The sequence below is a fragment of the Lissotriton helveticus genome, chromosome 1_1 (assembly GCF_964261635.1).
Source record: "Lissotriton helveticus chromosome 1_1, aLisHel1.1, whole genome shotgun sequence".
NCBI classification, from domain to species: Eukaryota; Metazoa; Chordata; class Amphibia; order Caudata; family Salamandridae; genus Lissotriton; species Lissotriton helveticus.
Genome location: NC_136057.1, coordinates 1556768444 through 1556788446, shown reverse-complemented (window position 1 = coordinate 1556788446; position 20003 = coordinate 1556768444).

Genomic DNA, 20003 nt, shown 5'->3' with positions numbered 1-20003 from the left:
CCGCAAGAGTAGCCTAACGCAACTTTCAACATCGCAGCCTATCGTGGGAAAATAACCTTGTGTCAACGTGGAATTCATAACACGGCGGTAGCATGCGATAGACACAGATAACGCAGCAAATGTCCGCGTGAAAATCAACGCCACGCCACAAAAATGCGATACGCAAATGCTAAAAAACATGCGATGAGGCCAAACGTGGAAAATCAGCCACAGACCTGCAAGTCCCATGCGTCTGTCGGGACAATGCACCATAAAAACCACAGAAAAAATACACCAGAAACAAGCCAAAGCCCGAGCAAAATGGATGCACTATGACCCCCCAACCCCCACAGACTACAAGCAAGGAACAACGGGGTTGGGGAAGGCCAAGGAGAAGAGGCAGAGGCAGACAGGGTACAGACCGCATGAAAACAAGACCAGTGCCACGGAGGTGACAGAACACTACCAGCAACTGACCCACTAGCAGACCACCTGGATTGCAGTCGGAGTGCCAACGAGTGCCAATAGGCGATGGCATGACGTGACTACCTAAACCAAGCACCAACCTGCTGCCAACAGGAAAGCAGCAGCCGGGACAAGAGGTGGCAGTCCAGCACCACCGGAGGAGCTGGAGGAAACACAGGCCACAATCATCAGTGTGGAGACGGTGCAAGGAGTAGGGAGTACGGACACAGCTTGAGAGGACCTGCCACAACATCAAGAGGGAGTGCAACGAACAGGTACTGGGGGGACGGGGGAGATGGGCACAATTGCATACATGCACAACGAGGTGTAGCAAACTGCACACCCACAAACACCCTGGATCATGTCCCAGATCCCCTTGACGACAACATGGCATAACACGCATATCCGACACTGCAGAACAGAGGACACAATTGGTTCCGCACAGAAACATGCCCACTTCATCTGACAGAGCCGGAAACAGTGAAATGGAAATGTACGCTTACAACCTCACATCCGTCATGTAGTCCAAATGTACACTTACCCGCAAGAGAATCCAGCACCTCCACACCTTCAGAATGTACATTGCCATATAGCTTGCGTGCAAACCAGAACAATGCGCCAACATATATGTCAACACAAAGTCAACACGCACCTCCCCTTCACATTTCAGAGGGGCACACAACACCTTCAGCAGAGCAAAAAACACAACACATCCATGATGCCGGAGCGGACCACCACACCATCGACACCGACACCCTACAACAGCCCATGGATATCCCATGCAACTCTCCACTAGAACCTGGCCAGCAAAGATACTCAGAGGAGAACACCGAGCCTGCAACTGACCACACAGCAGGAAGCACACACAAGCACAGCTGGCTCACGACACTTCACCCACCCACACATGGCACCCCAATGCCATGTGTCAGCATACCAAAAGGAGGTGGGCCAACAGGCGTGGGTGGGGGCAAAACACATGGAATGTGAACAAGGACACATACATAGGGGTCTATCACCCTTCAGGGCCCACCCACACCCCACTAAGGAGACCCACACTGCCATCGAGACACATGCAGATGCACATGCACAGCACAGAACCACCCCCAGGGGCCCTCAAATATCAATCACACACCCATGCTGGCTGTGCGTACAACGGCCCTGGCCACTTCCCCTATGAACTGAGTGGGTGACGACAAAGCTACATGTCCAAGCTCAAAACCGCTGCCTGCGGTAATATGTCTGCATCCGATGTACATAGCACAATGTAATGTCGTAGGGCCTAGGGCCCACATGCATACTGCAAGACAACAGGGAAACACACAGATATCATGTTGAACTGGCTATGGGCACATGCACCCGGCCCCTTTATTGGCAGGGTCACTTGTACAGTGACGCCTGTGCTGGATGTGTGTGGGGTGAGTGTAAGCCATTCCGCACTGAATGTCTGGTGCTGGCAAACACTTGAACATTAGACACTAGTGCAATGGAAACAGAAAACACATGCAAAACAGAGTCAACTTCTGAGCAACATGGAGTGAGTCGGAGAAATTCCAGAGGACAGCCAACATGCAAACAGTAGTGTCTGTGAGTTGCAGTGCACTGGGGTTTGGACACTAGAGATGAGCGCGCTCATGTGAAGAAAAAGTTTCCAATTGTGTCCCTTCAATATATTCCTGATGCAGATGCAGTGGGGTGTGTTAGACCTGCATCATCTTCCCCATGATTGTCTCAGGGTCCCCACACTGTTTGAGGTGACATACCGGCTCAACCACTCCGCTGCACAAAACACAATAAGCAAAGGACACTGGCACCTGGAGTGCTGAGCAGGGCACCAGACCGATAATGGCAACCACGACAAGCCTGAGCAACTCCGTAAGTCTGTCAGGACCACTGTTCAATCAGTGACATTTATAAAGCGCGCTACATACCCGTAGGGTCTCAAGGCGCTGGGGGGGGGGGGGGGGGGGAGCCGCTGTTTCAACTCTGGCAGATGGCCGTTGAAGGTGGTCCTTGCGATGGTGGCATGTGCCTACTGCGGTGATGCGTCGTATGGGTCGATCTGGACTCGCTTTGGTGTGTGAGCCCTAGTGGTACGCTTTTGGGCCTGGAGGCTGTAGAACAAATGAAATCCAGTAAGTAGAACCAGAGTTATGATGTTTTAAAGTTTTTAGTGAAATATAGTGCCTAAAAGGGTTGCTTTATTTGTTGAGCAATCTACCGCTGAATCTTTCGATCGAGTTCAGCAAATCTAAAAGTTGATTTGGAAAGGTAACCCAGCTCTTATTTAATGGGAGGCTCTGGTAACCCCCACTCCCCAACCCCCTCCTCATCAGACAGGGAATTTTTTGTCCCTGAGGTACATATGTTTTACCTAGCTGTGCAGGCAAAATTTGTTAACTTTTGGCCACTCTATCAAACTCTATACAAACATGTTGCAATAAAGCATAGATTGGCTGAACCTCACCCGCTTGCCATGATATTTAATAGAAAGCCCAGATCCACCAGAGTTATCATAGATGCTGTTAAAGCCACTGCATTGCTTGGTGGAAATTAGGGAAGAGAGTGGGATCTGACTTTTTCCTGCTACCCTTTAAAAGCTCCTAAATTTGATCCTCGTTTCCAGATTCTCATGGACAAAAAGAATGCCGCAATACCCGGCGTGCAATGCCCATTGGGCTAAAAGGGCTTTAGCAAACCACCTCCTTCCTCCCCACCCGTCGTCTTCACAGCCCGGGATGCTGCTGCATGGAACATTGAAAGACGATTCTCCAGCTGCCCACAGTTGCTCTAGGGGCCGCAAATCCAGCTTCATCCAAAGTGCTTGTCTGGCCTTCCAAAATCCATATACTGGCTTATGAGGCTTAATTTTGTTTTTCATTTGCTGACCGGGACCCCTGCTGTCCCCACTCTGACTGCCTATTTAGTCCCCTTGAAAGGTAACCATCAAGGCTACCTGAAGTGTCTGCGTCGTATGGGTCGATCTGGACTCGCTTTGGTGTGTGAGCCCTAGTGGTACGCTTTTGGGCCTGGAGGCTCCGTACAGCGCACGACCACAGAGAATGGCCTTGATGACCCCAAGGCCTACGCTTCAGGGCCCATCTGATATCTCCGGAGAAGGGTTCCCGGACTTGACCAGCACCGAGTTAGTGGCCCGGATCCACTGCGGCCGGCACGGATACCCAGCCACGGGACGGTGACTTGTGGTGCAGTCAGATGGGCCATGTGACCTGAGCGGATCACACCGTTCATGTCCGAGGTGTATGTTGCGGAGGCTTTCAGGGGACAGTGGAAGGTGTCCTCCAGGGCAAGACGCTGAAAGGTTGGATTTTAACCGGAAGCAGCTAATGGAGGAGTGGAATGCGACAGCCTCATTGCCACCACCAATTCAGTATCAGCTACATGAGGATGAAGACTGCTCCCTAGTCCATTGACTCAGACACCACCAAAGTTTGACCAGAGAGTGTCCATGAATGTCGGGGAACAGAAAAAGTGGCACCGGGGCTGAGTGGGGATGCAGTCTGCTATGATGCCGGTACACTGATATGAATTACTGAATTATGACTCTGTGACCTATTGGACCGCAGTGTAGGCCGGAGGCAGCGGTCAACACGGACCATTCACCGAGTGTCACCGCAATTGGTTGGTGGCCCCACCGGCCTGTGTAGTTCAGGTTCAGTGGCACCACATGTTCGGTCACCTCTGTGACTGTGACCAGACATTCATCCGGACTGAGCCGCATCTTCCTCCTACTCCTCTCCGTGCGACTACTGGTGTGGACTCTGCCATTCGTGAATCACAACTAGGTGCTGGATATGAGACCTACTGGTCCGCAAGGTGTTCCTGGTCCCTCATCCACTTGTCACTGGCTGGGTTTGAACAGGGTTTGTGGCAGCACGTGTCGCCGGCTGGCATAGAACAGGGTTTGTGGCGGCAGGTGTTGCAGGCTGGCGTTGAACAGGGTGTATGGCAGCACATGTCTGGTGCTGTGGCCGCTGGCCCAGATTTGAGGTCATTGCCATTGATGAGCCAGGAACAAGTTTCACAGATGGGACCCACTGGGCCGCAGAGGACTCGGCTAAGAATATGTCAATGAGGAAGGCGTAATGTGGGCCAACGTCGGGGGACAGTCCAGGTAGCGGGTCTCGGGCTAGGAGCTTAAACTGGCATGTGGTGGGCCCTCCTTGACACGGCTGCTGATCAGTGTGGCCTGGCTGCACAGGGTCGTCCCTGACGGGTTCATGCACCAGCGGGCCAGGGTACGGCAGGGTACGGCAGGCGCACACGATCTCAGGCAACTCCGCTAACGAGGATGGCCAGGGCAGAGATGTTTTGCTTCCCGGAAGAGTACCACATCCAGGGCTACATGCTTTTTATTCACACCCCTATCCTGGCCTGGCGTACGACGTCCCATCCCACTCTGCTCACGCTTATGGGGGGTGTAACACGCAACATTTACGTGAGGACCCACACTGGCTGGGGTGACATAGTTGCGTCCACTACACTCCATACACCAGAGGTGTATTTCGGCATGTATATGGGTGTGTTCTGCATACTGGGGTCTGTTCAGCACTTTGCCGCACTCTTGGCATTGTGTTCTTTCCCTAGCATGGTTCTACTGCATCCTTCACACATGCCTGGTTTCCACCTCTCCCCACATTCGTCTATTGTGTGGCTGAGGTGCCATGCCATTGATTGGTCATGTTCACGGCTTGCCAAGCTTAACATTGTAAGTTGTTCTATCATGTCTGGTGTGAGGGCATGTTGCTGTGCATGTTGGTTGTGAATTTGTGACATGTGCATTGCCAGAGTTGTGGATTGCATGGTTGTGGAGTTGAGGTGCGTGGGGTGTTAATTGGGAACTTGCGAAGGGGCTGTGCATTTCCCTTGGAGCCATCCTGGGAAGGCTGGTTGCTGATGGACTGTCGGAGGGTGAAGGGATCATGCACACTGGCTGTATATTTTGAGGCAACATTGGTGAAGGTCCCACGGTGTTTTGATCTTGCCTGCACATAGATGTGTGACTTGTGCTTCCTGTTATGCTGATTGTGTGCTATGTCACCAGGGGGCACAGGTGGGACATGTGTGCAGTGTATTGCCCCAACACGTGTTGGGGCAATACACTGCACTGTGGTGGTCCGGGGGGCGTGCCGGGTGGGTGTTGTGGCCTTCTTGTGTGTCCGGGCTGCATGGTCAGTTGCTCCATGGCATCTGCTGCCCTTCCGATGACCCCCTGGGCTGGTCTCCCTTTTGTGGTGCAGGCTGCCGTCCGACTTTACGCCAGGTCAGAGCAGGTGTAAATTTCCTGCTGCTAACGCGCCTTATCATGTGTTTTGTGTTCTTATCGCTGATCTGTCTGGTCGTTGTGAATGTTGAGGTGTGGTGTTGTTGCGGCTTTGGGCACGGGAACGCCTACTCTGCATCTCATTAGTGATAGTTGTGGGGGTCCTCTGTGGTGATGTTTTATGCGGCTGCTATAGAGGGAATACTGGTGCTTTGGGCTGTTAGCACCTGCTTGGGAATGGTGGGGTAACTATATCATGACTTTGGCTACGATAAAGTGCTGTCAATTAAGTGATACCTGCTTGTGAATATGCCCCTAAATGTTTTTGGAAAAAAGGACTGCAGAGGTGGGGGAGCAAGCAGGAGGGAATAACACAATAATAAAGCTGGATAGGGAGAGCTGAGGAAAAGCAGCATATTAGAAAGAGAGCAACACAGAGCATGGGGAAGGGAATAAGCAAACAAGGGGGGAGCTGGAAAAAACATGCACTCTCATGGAGTGCTAAGCCAAAAAGAAAAAACCAGCTCCTAAAAGTGAGCATTTGAAGGCTACAAGTTAATCTATCAAAAGGATTGTAAAGAGGCTATGCTCCAAGGGAGTGACACAAACACAAGAAGAATAAGGCAATCCTTAGAATAAGAAGCAAGCAAATAAGAGTGACAAAGCCAACCAATTGAAAGCAATGTGCGGACATTAAACTCACTGTCAGTAGGTGTTTTGCAACCAGTCACTTGTGCTGCATGGTAGGGGAGACCTAATAAAACCAAGCAATGTCCTGGAAATCATTTTGAGGCTGCTGCAGCACATGGCACCACTCGCAAGCCCCTGACATTATCTGCCTCATCGGGAATATTTCAAAGAAAACAAGCTGTAAGAAATCTGGTTATTGGTTGAGTGGGGTAGTTGAAGTAGGAAACATAGTCCTTGTCAGGGTGAACAATAAAAGCCACAATATTAACCCACACTCAACTCTCTGCTAACCTGGCACAAAATAGCCAGGCTTAAATTATAGGCAATGTGTAAAGTAATTATGCAGCACACAAAGAGTAATAAAGTGACAAAAAAACACAAAAGAAATGCCAAACCAATACAAAAACATAGAGAAAAATCTAATGAATAAAAAGACTGTAGAACAAATTAAATCCAGTAAGTAGAACCATAGTTATGATGTTTTAAAGTTTTTAGTGAAATATAGTGCCTAAAAGGGTTGCTTTATTTGTTGAGCAATCTACCGCTGAATCTTTCGATCGAGTTCAGCAAATCTAAAAGTTGATTTGGAAAGGTAACCCAGCTCTTATTTAATGGGAGGCTCTGGTAACCCCCACTCCCCAACCCCCTCCTCATCAGACAGGGAATTATTTGTCCCTGAGGTACATATGTTTTACCTAGCTGTGCAGGCAAAATTTGTTAACTTTTGGCCACTCTATCAAACTCTATACAAACATGTTGCAATAAAGCATAGATTGGCTGAACCTCACCCGCTTGCCATGATATTTCATAGAAAGCCCAGATCCACTAGAGTTATCATAGATGCTGTTAAAGCCACTGCATTGCTTGGTGGAAATTAGTTAAGAGAGTGGGATCTGACTTTTTCCTGCTACCCTTTAAAAGCTCCTAAATTTGATCCTCGTTTCCAGATTCTCATGGACAAAAAGAATGCCGCAATACCCGGCGTGCAATGCCCATTGGGCTAAAAGGGCTTTAGCAAACTCCCTCCTTCCTCCCCACCCGTCGTCTTCACAGCCCGGGATGCTGCTGCATGGAACATTGAAAGACGATTCTCCAGCTGCCCACAGTTGCTCTAGGGGCCGCAAATCCAGCTTCATCCAAAGTGCTTGTCTGGCCTTCCAAAATCCATATACTGGCTTATGAGGCTTAATTTTGTTTTTCATTTGCTGACCGGGACCCCTGCTGTCCCCACTCTGACTGCCTATTTAGTCCCCTTGAAAGGTAACCATCAAGGCTACCTGAAGTGTCTGGGGATAGGACAGCAGGTGTTAGAGCCACTGTTAACACTTACCACTCAATCTACAAATGCATAAAATGTGTCCACTGCCACATTACAGCAAGAGAAAGAAAATGCAAAATGTTAGCAGTATGTAATCAAGAGAGGGACACATTAAGCATGAGAAGGATGTTGCCTTCCAAGTAAAAAAAAAGTGTATCAAATGAAAACGTAATTGTTAATAATTATTTACTTTTTGTGCTTTGAAAGGCCGTTGGTGTGGGGTCAGCTAAAGCGAAGACAGACTCGAAAACAGTACCTTTCTTGTTGCGGCCCACACAATGGTGCTAGCTGGTCGGGGTAACCATTGCGGTTGTGCTGCAAAAATGGAAGCAGTGCAAGGTGCAATGCCCTCACGCTGCAGTGCAGGCAGTGGCTCATTGATGAAAGCCCAGACGTCAACGATGAGGCCAAGGCTTACAGTGCAGTGTAAGGCAGTGCTGGATGCTGTGCTGGAAGGGTACGGTGCAGGCGACGGAGCCGGTTAATGTTCCGGTCGAGCAGTGAAGGTGTCGGTGACATCCAGGCAGGGGGAAGCATTGCCCCAGGATGCAGTGCGAGCAATGGCTTGGTGATGATTGTCAAGAAGGTGTTGGTGAGACCAAGGACACACTGTGAAGTGCGGTGGTGCCTTCTGCTGGGCCTTCAGGACACAGGATCCTCCGACGGACTCGGTTACAGAGTTGCTTGCCCATTTCCTCTGTGGTGACTGAAACCAGTGGTTCCAGAGACAGTGCCCAGAAGGATGGTGAGGTATTTGCAGTTCCTGAGACAAGCTCTCCACTTCCAAGCCCTTGGTGATACTTTCTCAAGCAGGATACACACACAGTTCCTCTCCTTGGCAGAAACAGTTACTGCAGGCCAACTCCAGACAGCACACAGCAAAAGGGTGGTACACCTTCTCCAGTTTCTTCCAGCTCTTCTCCTTGGCAGAGGTTCCTCTTGAAGTCCAAAAGTGATATAAAGTTTAGGGGTCTGGGCCCACTGTTTATAGTACAAAATCCTTTGTTCTCTGGAGGCATAAAGTGTCTGTGCTCCGCCAAAACCAGTTCTGTCCTCTCTTATGTAGGTGCCCAGCAGGAGGTGGAGACAGCATTGTCCAAGGCACACCAGGCCCATTCCGGTGTAAAAGAAATATCCTCCCCCTACTCTAAATGCAGAACAGGTCTATTCAGCCCAACCCTAACTCACCCTGGAAAGGCAGGAAAAGGCAGGATACTCCTCATCCCCCACGTGGCTGTCTGAAGAGAATGAACATCTCCAGCCCCTCCAAACCCAGATAGTCAATGCACAAACCTGTAGAGGCACACAGGATGGCTAAGCAAGAAAATACCCACTTTCTGAAAGTGGTATTTTCAAACACGCAATCTGAAAATCATCTTAACTAAATGACACATTTTTGTATTCTGAGCTCAGGCATGCTAAACTCCTTCTTTCTATCTTGTACCAAAGGGAAGTTATATTTATAAGATGTTATAAACAAACTCCCATTCTATCCTATGGGACATATAGCTGTCCAATAGTGATACACGAAATTGGCAGTATTTCACCATCAGGACATGCCACACACATTAGGATATGTCCTACCTTTCACGTACACTGCACCCTGCCCATAGGGGTGCCTTGGACCTACTCTAAGGGTGACATACATGTAAGAAAAGGGAAGGTTAGGGCCTGGCACGTGGGTTCACTTGCCAAGTCGACATGGCAGTACCAGACTGCACACAGACACCCAGTGGCAGGTCTGAGTTACCTTTGAAAGGCTGCTTGTGTGGGTGGCACAAACAGTGATGCAAGCCTACTAGCAACATTTAGTTTACAGGCTCTGGGCACACACAGTGCACTGTACTAGGGATTTAATAGGACACCAAATATTCCAATTATGGAATCACCAATCCCTAGCAACAATTTACAGAGGCAGCACTTGCAATTTGGCACTGAACAGCAGTGGCAAAGTATCCAAAGCGTCTAGACCAGAAAAATGAAGTCCAACACACATCAAAACACAGGAGGCAAAAGGCAAATAATACAGAGGAACCCCACGCCAATGATGCCAGGTCTAAAAGGTTTGGTCTCAGCGTACCATCATACCTAGAACACATTTTTCAGATTTTCCTGGAAAAGGTAGAGTTTTGTGTGGGGCAAGGCAGCAGGCTGTGTCTGAGGAATATTCTTTGTAGTGAAGAAACCGCTGGACAAGATTGTATTGATGATCTCCACCTTCGGACTCAGATGATTTTTGGAAATTGAAGTTCTCCAGTGGGACGAGGCTGCAGGCTGTAGCTGAAGCCGCCTCCACAAGCCTGGATACCTTCATTAAGAAGGCACACTGAAAGGGATTTGCTGTTGCCGAGAAGAACATAGCTGGAGTTCCAGCAAATCCAATTCCACTTCTGAAGCACCTTCATCGGATTGGCTTGCAGGTAGGTACCGGGTGTCAAAGCAGTATTTGCTGACAAACTTTCTATGTCCCAGGTTCTGGAGAAGAACCAACAACACCACTACCAGGGTCCCAGTACCTGGTTGGATCACCATTTGAGGAGATAGGTCTCACGGAAGTGCAGGGTTGAAGGTCTCAGTAGCTTGCTATTTTTGCTTAGCTCACACAGGAGGCTATCAAACTAGCCCTTATAGTCACTCTGGTGGTCCTAGGCTCACTGAGCAGGTCCAGTCTTCCTTAATCAAGCAGACTGGCAGCAGGATAGTCCTTCCAGCAGCAGGCAATCCTTCCAGCAACACAGGGCAGTCCTTCTGTGTCTTCCGTAGGTCCATAAGTGATCTCAAGGGGTGTTCTAGTGGTCCAGCAATAATATCTGGTGAAATTATTGTTCGTGTTGGTGGGACACTGTCCTACCTTCACATCTGGTTCCGGAAAGATCTTCCCTTGCCCTGTCAAGGCTCCACAAAGTCTGGTGTGACAAAAGACTGGTGCCAAGTTCCTTGTATGTGCTGGAGGCAAGCCCCACGATTTGTAGGTCGGACAGGGAATGGCTCCACCCAACTATTCTCTCCACATCTAATCACCTTTGTATCACTGTCTGAGAAGAATTCACAAAGCCCAACAGCAAAGCCATTCACAGTCATGTGACCCAGAAAAAACTGGTAAAGGCGTAAATGGTTAAGACAACAAAATGCCAACTTTCTAAAAGTGAACATTTACATAATTGTGACTTAAGAACTGACTTTACAATTAACCGCTTCGATGCGGCGGCTTTTCCCGTTGTGTGCGGCAATTTACAAAAAGCCGCGTTAGATGACGAGCTCAGCTCGTCATCCGCACAGGAGCGCCGTAGCTGATGACGAGCTGAGCTCGTCATCAGCATCGAAGGGGTTAAAGAGGATTTTAAATTGGAAATTCATTTGAGTACAAACAGCATATTCTATCTACTCCCAATTCAAAATTAGCACTTATTAAATGTAATAAGGTATCTCAGTGTTAGTCTGTGAGAGAGAGTGGCAATAAACCCTTATTATGCTAAATTCCTGAAATTACACCTCTTTGCATAGTTACGAACCATTCTTGCTAAAAAACTTACGGCAATGTACGAATTTCCCCCAAGATGCTTGCGACTATTGTTCAGGGTTCTTGTCTTTAAATGCGTCCTCGCTCCAACAATTGAGATACGGAAACATTCCAAGCTAAAGCAGAGAGCACAAATGGTCAGATTTGCATCTTATATAATTGCGTGTCATTTCACCTAATTTTGCCAAAATTGTGTGTAAAGATGCAAAAGTAAATTAAACAAATTTCGCACACTGCACTGTAAAAGTAATGTGCTAGAGTAGTAGCTTGAGAAAAACGCTCCATCAGGAATGTGTGCTTACAATTTTATAAAAATATCCTTTTCATTGGATCATAAACAATCACAGTGTATATATTCAACCTAGAGGCACAGAAATTCAAGCTAAATTCAAGCTAATCCTAATTCTAGTGGGGTGCTTTGCATCCTCGTTTTCTACCTAGTGCATGCACATTTGAAGGTTCTGTTGAGAACGTGGTTTGAAAACACTATTCAAGATTGTGGCATCTGCTTTAAGGGGCAGCCTGTATCTTTTGCACATTTGTTATTTAGGGGCCACTAGGAGATGCATATGCAACTCCTGGCTTACCCCTAGCTACCTCTGGCACTTCCCTAGCCACTTCTGTCCTGTGAAGTAGCAGGTTAGCACCAGGAATACAATAAATGTGTGTATCTCCCTAAATCAGCTGCTTTGTGTACCACGCTGACATGTGCTGACTCTGAATTTGACAATTTATTAGTTTCTCTTTCATGCTGAGCTTTTTTTAGAAGCAGCACTTTTTATTTACTCGGTATTCAAAGAAAGTACACTTTTTTAGGTTTTAAAAGTGAGTTTATTTACAAGATAATAAAGCATAGGGGTGAAAAACAACATAGTACAAGTGAATAAACACTGAGTTATATATAACTTAGCAATGCAGGTCATCTGGGAGAGAGAAAAATTGTACACGGTCTAAAAATAAGAAAAGTTTGGTTGTATAAACATAAAAAAAGAAAAAAGAAATACAAGTGCATTACATATGAATTTGCATATAGAACTAAATTGATAAACAATATATTTAATTAGGGTAAATGGAGAAAATAGGAAAGTCAAGGAGGATGAAGAACTCCCTGTTGGGCAGGTGTGCGTGCAAAGGAATGTTGTGCACTATTATCTAAAAATTGCGTAACAGGAGACCACAAGATGTGGCGCTTCAGAGCTAGAGACATGGGAGAGACATAATTGTCATCCAATCTATGATTATAACAGACCGCATACCACCAAGCTTGAAATGATAATTTAGTGGAATCTTTAAAATGTTTGGTACACTGCTGGAAAGCCGCAGCCAATAGTAGATCCAAAATACGATTATCATATGGGATCGAGCACCAAGACTCCAGAATACTACCTAAAAAAATATTAGAGATAGAGAAAGGGATTGTAGTTTGCTACATTGAATTAACCTGAGCCCAAATCTGTGTCCAGAAGCACAACACTGAAGGGCATGTAAAAAGTAGCTGCTTTAAACCCGTCTGTGGGGAAGAGCACATCCAACATGTGTCCGCCGTAGCTGGATGTATTGTGTGCAGAAGAGTAGGAGTTAATAAAAGTCTGTTATAAATAAGGAAGAGGGATTGTGTGGTATTTGCTGCTTAGACGATTTTCTTATTTTCCTTCACTTTTTTGCCCAGAGAGGAATTGACCAATTAACCACAAGGTCGGATTCCCAAGTCAATTCCACCTTTGATTTGATGATTTGATCCTATTAGAGACGGAGGATGGCAAGTAGGAACAAATGACAGATGCTTTTGGGGAAGAGTGCAACAAAGTAGACCAGAAGTTAGTAGTGGATGAATCTGAGGATAAAGAACATTGACTATGTTCATACGCAGTACAGAGGACATTATATAAAAGTTTGTATTTGTTTGCTAATGTTAAAGGTAAATCAAATTGATGGCGAACTTGGTGAGAAAAATAAAAAAGTATCATGCTCAAAAAGTTGGTGCACCCAAGTTAAGCCCTTGTTTCTACACAATTTCCAATAAATGGGTTTATTATTAACTGATATATCATTATTATTCCAAATGGTAGATTCAAGAAGAGTATCTATGTCTGTGAGAGTATTATGAAGAGTAGAATCTAATAATTTACATGAGTGCTTAAAACTAGGCATAAAAAGAGATTGTGGTTTGCGAGTGAAGGATAAATATTCCTTAAAGGAGAAGGAAAGGAGAAAAGACCTTTAGACACATCCACCCATAAGGTGCACAGTCAAAATATCGTTTTTTAAATATCGACCTACCTTAATATCGAGTTTTTAATATCGTAGGACAGAATATCGAAGTCAAGAATATCATTGACCAGAATATCGACCTTAAGGTAAGTAATATTGAAGTAAATAATATCAAAATAAGTAATATCCTTAGCGAAAATATCGTTCTCAATAATATCGAAAAATAAATTAGTGTTATGTATTTTAGTATGTATTTGATATGTATGTTTAACATTTTTTTTATGTCTTTTCATAAATCTTTAAATAAACTTTGCATTTTAGTATCAGAGCGGGTTGTGGGTCTATAGGGAAATAGGGTTGGAAGTAATTTAATTATAATTAATTAATTCATATGTTTTTATTTATTGTTATTGGTTATTAATTAATTATTCATTATTAATTATTTGCTAATTAAGTTTGATTAATTCGTAAATGTATAATCATATTAATTATAATTAATGTATGATTAATTTTTATTTGTTATTGTTTTTTAATTTCTTGTTAATTAATAATTAATTGGTAATGAATTTTTATTCAGTGATTAATTGATAATTACATTAATTATATAATTTTTTATGTGTAGTAGGTTGTGGGTTTATAGGGGAATAGGGTGGAAAGTAATTAAATTAAATTAAGTAATAAATATGTTTTTATTTATCGTTATTGATTATTAATTTATTGTTAATCTATTATTAATTGGTAATGCATTTTTATTAATTGGTTAATTTATAATGATATTAATTAAAATGAATGTATTATTCATTTTCATTAATTGAGTAATTGATCATTCAATTAAAAAGAAAATATGTGAAGTGGGTTGTGTGTTAAAGGGGGAATAGTGTGGGAAGTAATGTAATGTTATTTAAGTAAATATTAATATTGCCATTTATTAATAATGTTTCTGTTAATGAATTATTAATGTTTTTTTTTTTTTTTTAAATGATAAGTATGTTAATTTAACCCCCACGCTATCCTACATTTTCCACACTGTTACACTCACTGGAGTTGGAATAGTAATTTTAACCCCTACCCTATCCAACACTTACCCTACTGTTGCACTCACTGGAGTGGGAATAATAATTTTTACCCCAAGGCTATCCAGCGCTTTTCCTACTGTTGCACTCACTGGAGTGGGAATAGTCATTTTTACCCCTACGCTATTCAACGCCTTCCCTACTGTTGTACTCACTGGAGTGGGAATAGTAATTTGTACCCCTACGCTATCCAACGCTTTCCCTACTGTTGCACTGACTGGAGTGTGAATAGTAATTTTTACCCCTACACTATCTAACCCTTTCCCTACTGTGCACTCATTGGAGTGGGAATAGTAATTTTAACCACTACGTTATCCAACGCTTTCCCTACTGTTGCACTCACTGGGGTGGGTATAGTAATTTTTACCCCTACGCTATCCAACGCTTTCTCTACTGTTGCACTCACTGGAGTGGGAATAGTCATTTTTACCCCTACGCTATCCAGCGATTTCCCTACAGTTGCACTCACTGGAGTGGGAATTCTCATTTTTACTCCTACGCTATCCAACGCTTTCCCTACTGTTGCACTCACTGGAGTGGGAATAGTAATTTTTACCCCTACGCTATTCAACACTTTCCCTACTGTTGTACTCACTGGAGTGGGAATAGTAATTTTTACCCCTACACTATCCAACACTTTCCCTACTGTTGCACTCACTGGAGTGGGAATAGTCATTTTTACCCCTACGCTATCCAACGCTTTCTCTACTGTTGCACTCACTGGAGTGGAAATTCTCATTTTTACCCCTTTGCCATCCAGGGCTTTCCCTACTGTTGCACTCACTGGAGTGGGAAAAGTCATTTATACTCCTACCCTATCCAGCTCTTTCCCTACTGTTGTACTCTCTGGAGTGGGAATAGTAATTTTTACCCCGCGCTATCCAATGCTTTCCCTACTGTTACACTCACTGGAGTGGGAATAGTAATTTTTACCCCTACACTATCCAGCGCTTTCCCTAATGTTGCAATATGTGGAGTAAGTATATATATTAATATATATGTATATGTTTAATTAAATTTAACATTATATGTATTAGTTATTTATAAATGTTTTAATATGTTTAACTATATTTCTTTTAATTATATGTATTATTTACTTAATGTTACATTATTACTAAAACATTGAATAAACAATATTTTTAACATTGATATTTTTGACAACGATATTTTTTTCTGATATTTTTGTACTTACCTTTATATAGATTGGAGTTTGATATTTGTAACTTCTATATTTCTGTGTCGATATTCTTTTAGGTCAATTTTCTGTCCGTCGATATTTTGTCAGACATTCCACCCATAATGGGTATACTTTCAAGGAATCAGAAAGCCATCTAGATGACTGACTTAACAAAAATGCCTTATGATGATTAGGAAAGCCAGGAATTTAACCCTGCCTTCCGATTTTGAATGAGATAACTTAAGTAAGTACATGTAAGATCTTTTATGACATGAGGATAGAGTTAATCTTCCTGAAGTATTTAAGAGGAATGGCCACCAGTAGATTTGATATAGTAAACAATACAATGGAGGTCAGCATCATTTTAATGTACCCCACCAGGAAAGATGGAGCGGGTGCCATTTAGTAATTAAAGTGGTTAGTTTTTGGATAATTTTTTTAAGTTAAAATAAACTGATGAAGATATAGAGGGAGTGAACCACAAACCAATATATTTAATATGCTTAGGCTTCCATGTAAAATTAGACATAGTGAATTCCTCTTTAAACATAAATTTAGTCAGGGGCAGTATCTCAGATTTCTGATTATTCAACTTATAACCATAGACAATACTGTTTGAGGCAATTTCTTGCAAAAAAAGCAGGCAATGATGAGAGGGGTTGGGAAAGTAACAGTAAGACATTGTCAGCAAATGCTGCAAATTTAAACTGCAAATCATTAAAGAAAAACCCACACATATCTTGATTCTGTTGCAGCCAGGAAAGAAAGGGTTCACATGCTCAATTAAAAATAAAAGTAGAAAACGGACAACCTTGACATTCACCTCTTCCCAAGGAGAAATAGAAGAAGGTAAGGTCATTTGCGCTTATAGCTGCTCTTGGGGCAGAATACAGGAGAGAGATGAGGGATGTACTTTTTGGGCCAAAATCTAACTAACGAAGAGTATGAAAGATAAAAGGCCAATAGACTCGATCAAACACTTTCTCAGCATCTAAAGCAATCGCAGCAACAGAGACAGATTTAAGGGAGAAATTGGAGAGAACATCAAAAAATAAACAAGTCTTGTCTGAAAGATGTCGTCCTTTGACAAAACCTGATTGCTCCTTACCAAGCGGATCAAGGAGGTAGGGATCCAGTCTCTAAGCCAAAGCCTTAGAAATAAATGTATAATCTACATTGACTAGTAAAATGGGCTTGTGATTTTTTCAAAACTGAGGATCTTTACCTTCTTTGTGAATAAGACAAATTAAAGCATTCAGAAAGGAAGCAGAAGAGGAACCAGAGAGTGAGAAAGAGTTTATTAGGTGTTGCAATTTGGGGAGGAACTGCTTAGAAAAATGAGAATAAAACTCAGCAGTAAGCCATCAGGGTCAGGGGCCTTATCACGTTTTAGTGTATTCAGTGCAATGTTTAATTCGGATTGTTATAGATCAACCTCTAGCGTTAAAAGGTTAACACATTTATCTGCCGATCTATGAAGGTATTAGAGGTATTCGGAAATGTTGAGGTCAGAAGTTACAATGTCAGGTGTATACTAGGATTCATAAAACTAAACAAGTTCAACCAAAATCTTTGAATCCTTGTATCTCAGTGTTAGAGATGCATCAATAATTGATTCAATATCAAATTTGGTGTTATTAACCATAAGGTAAATTTCCAATAGTTTACCTGCCTTATTTTGACCACCATAAAACTTTTCACCAGATTTTAGCAAAAACAAAGAAGCATTATCTGTGGATTGTTTGTTAAACTGATGCTGAGTGTGAATTAGCTCAGAAAGACAATCTTTTGATTTGGAAATATAAAAGGAGTGTTCCAGTCTCTTTATCTGGACTAAAAGTCCAGCTGTATGGACATGTGATGCCCTTCTTATCTTAGCAACATGAGAAATATTAAAATCACGTGCTGATGGCTTAGAAGCAACCCAAATAATATGAAAAGGGAGGTTATCTGTTTGATTGAGGTGAAGGTAATCCTGAAAAAATAACTAAAACAGGAGGTAAAATTGGGATCTAAGAGGAGTGATTTTTTAAAGCGCCACCTGCCTTTGGTGCGAGAACAGGTAGCTAGCTCCAATTGAAGGGTAACAGGGACATGGTCAGAAATTAGAATTCATCCAATATCGGCAGAATGTAGAAACTGTGAGATATTGTGGGATATGAATAAGTAATCAATATGGAATTGGGTTTTATGGGGAGGAGAAGTAAGTATATTCTCTAAGGGTAGGGTTACAAAGATGCCAGGCAACAACGAGCTTCTGTTGCTTAATAGTGTGGACAAAACGTTTGTGGATATTATTTGATATAAAAGTAGATTGTAATCTATAAAGGGGTCGACTATTTGGTGACAATCACCAACCAGAATAAAATTCTCTTCCAGATATTTTACAAGAATCTGATTCAGGCCAGATCAAAAGTGGAATAATTGATCATAGGGGCATACATATTTGGCAAAGAGACTGGAGACTTCCCAATTGACAATTTAGTGTACAACCATATACCAACATCATCAGATTCCTGAGAAACTAGCTTAGCACACAACGAACTATGAAATAACGTAATAATTGCATTTTTTTAGCATCACCTGGGGAGAAAAACACATCATCAACCCAACCTATTCTTAATTTTAGAGATTCTTGCTCTGTGAGGTGCGATGCCTGAATTAAAGCTATGCTGGAATGCAGATGCACCAAATGGGACAAGAAACGTTGTCTTTTAATCGGGGAGTTTAAACCTCTGACATTCAAAAACACAATGTTTAGGGACATAAACTACTTTTAAAAAGTAGAAAATGTATCAAATCACACCAAACAAGAATGTAGACCAATCATGACATGTATAGACCAAAAAGCTGCGTAGCATAGGTAAAATGGAACTAGAAGTAAGAAGGGGAGAGACAAAAGGAGAGAACAATAGAACAATGAGAGAAAGAAATATTGAGAGTAGGAAAATAGTTTATAAGACAAGAGGAAGTCCATTGATGACAGAAAAAATGATGGGTAAAACATACCTATGTAGAGTAGTATCCAAGGAAAGGTGGGTGTGTTGACACCACATGGAACTTGTGGTACGTTGGGAGTCAATAGGGAGAGTACAAGAGGAGCACGTCATATTATACATAATACAAGGAAGTACACAAACACAGATGAAATATCTGAAAGGGAAGCAAATAAAGTAAAACTTTTTATACTAACAGTAATAAAACTATGATGCTACTGAAGGAGTAGAAGGCTCCTGTGCGTTTGTAATGAGAAACGAAAAACTGAGCATAATGTAATCAACATTTTAAATAGCGAACATAATTCTACCTTAAAGTAACCTGAGAGAAAAGAGGGTAAGATAAAAGAACATCCCTTCAGAGGTAAAATGACCAGAGGTGTCCATATTTTCAATTTTTCCATGCATTAATAAAACTTTTAAGATTGACTGGATCCTCATATGTAGTAGTCTTGTTTTTGTACATGACATTCAACTGGCAAGAGTGAAATAGGCCAAAACGGGCCCGAGTAAACAAAGATCTGGTCTCAAATTAAGGAATTCTTTGCGCCTGACAGAAGTAGATTTAGCTTAGCCCTGGGAGAAAAATAAAGGATTCCCTGACCAAGAAATTAGTTTTAATGACTTGACAGTCATTGGAAGTTGGCCTACCCTATATTATAGATGGATTGAAATTGGCCCCCTTACTTTTTTGGGCCAATACCTGGTTAAATACAGAGTTGTCTCTAAATCATACAATTCTTAAAGATGTGATTGCAAGGGAGGGGGCAATGAACATACCTTGGTTGAGATACATAAAGTCATCATTCACTGCCCTCGGGAGACCTGATTTATATTCAACACCATCAATAATCAGGAAAGCAGACATTGCATGGATCAAGAAGGAATTCCAGGGGAGGACACGCTTATTGAGAGAGGAGTCTGAAGTTAACAAACCATTAGTGAGAGCACACTTGGTTCTGTCCTCTTCCCCCTCGATGGAACCATACCTGCAATATGTTTCTAAACCCTTGCACAGATTTTTGCTAACCAGATTTAGAATGAATTTGATCCACTATTTACTAGGCTCCTTCCCTACGTGGGGCAAACCGGAGCATTCACCACCGTGTGAGTGTGACCAGTTTTCTAATCAGGACACACTTCATTTTCTGTTTTTTTGTGCATTTTATGACACGGAGAGGAGAAAATATCTAATTCCCCTCTTGAAAATTCTTGGCTTCATACAAGTGAGACCAGCCTTGCTTTATCTCCAAAGATTACCGGATGCACACGTCACTTTTTGTGTAGCAAGTT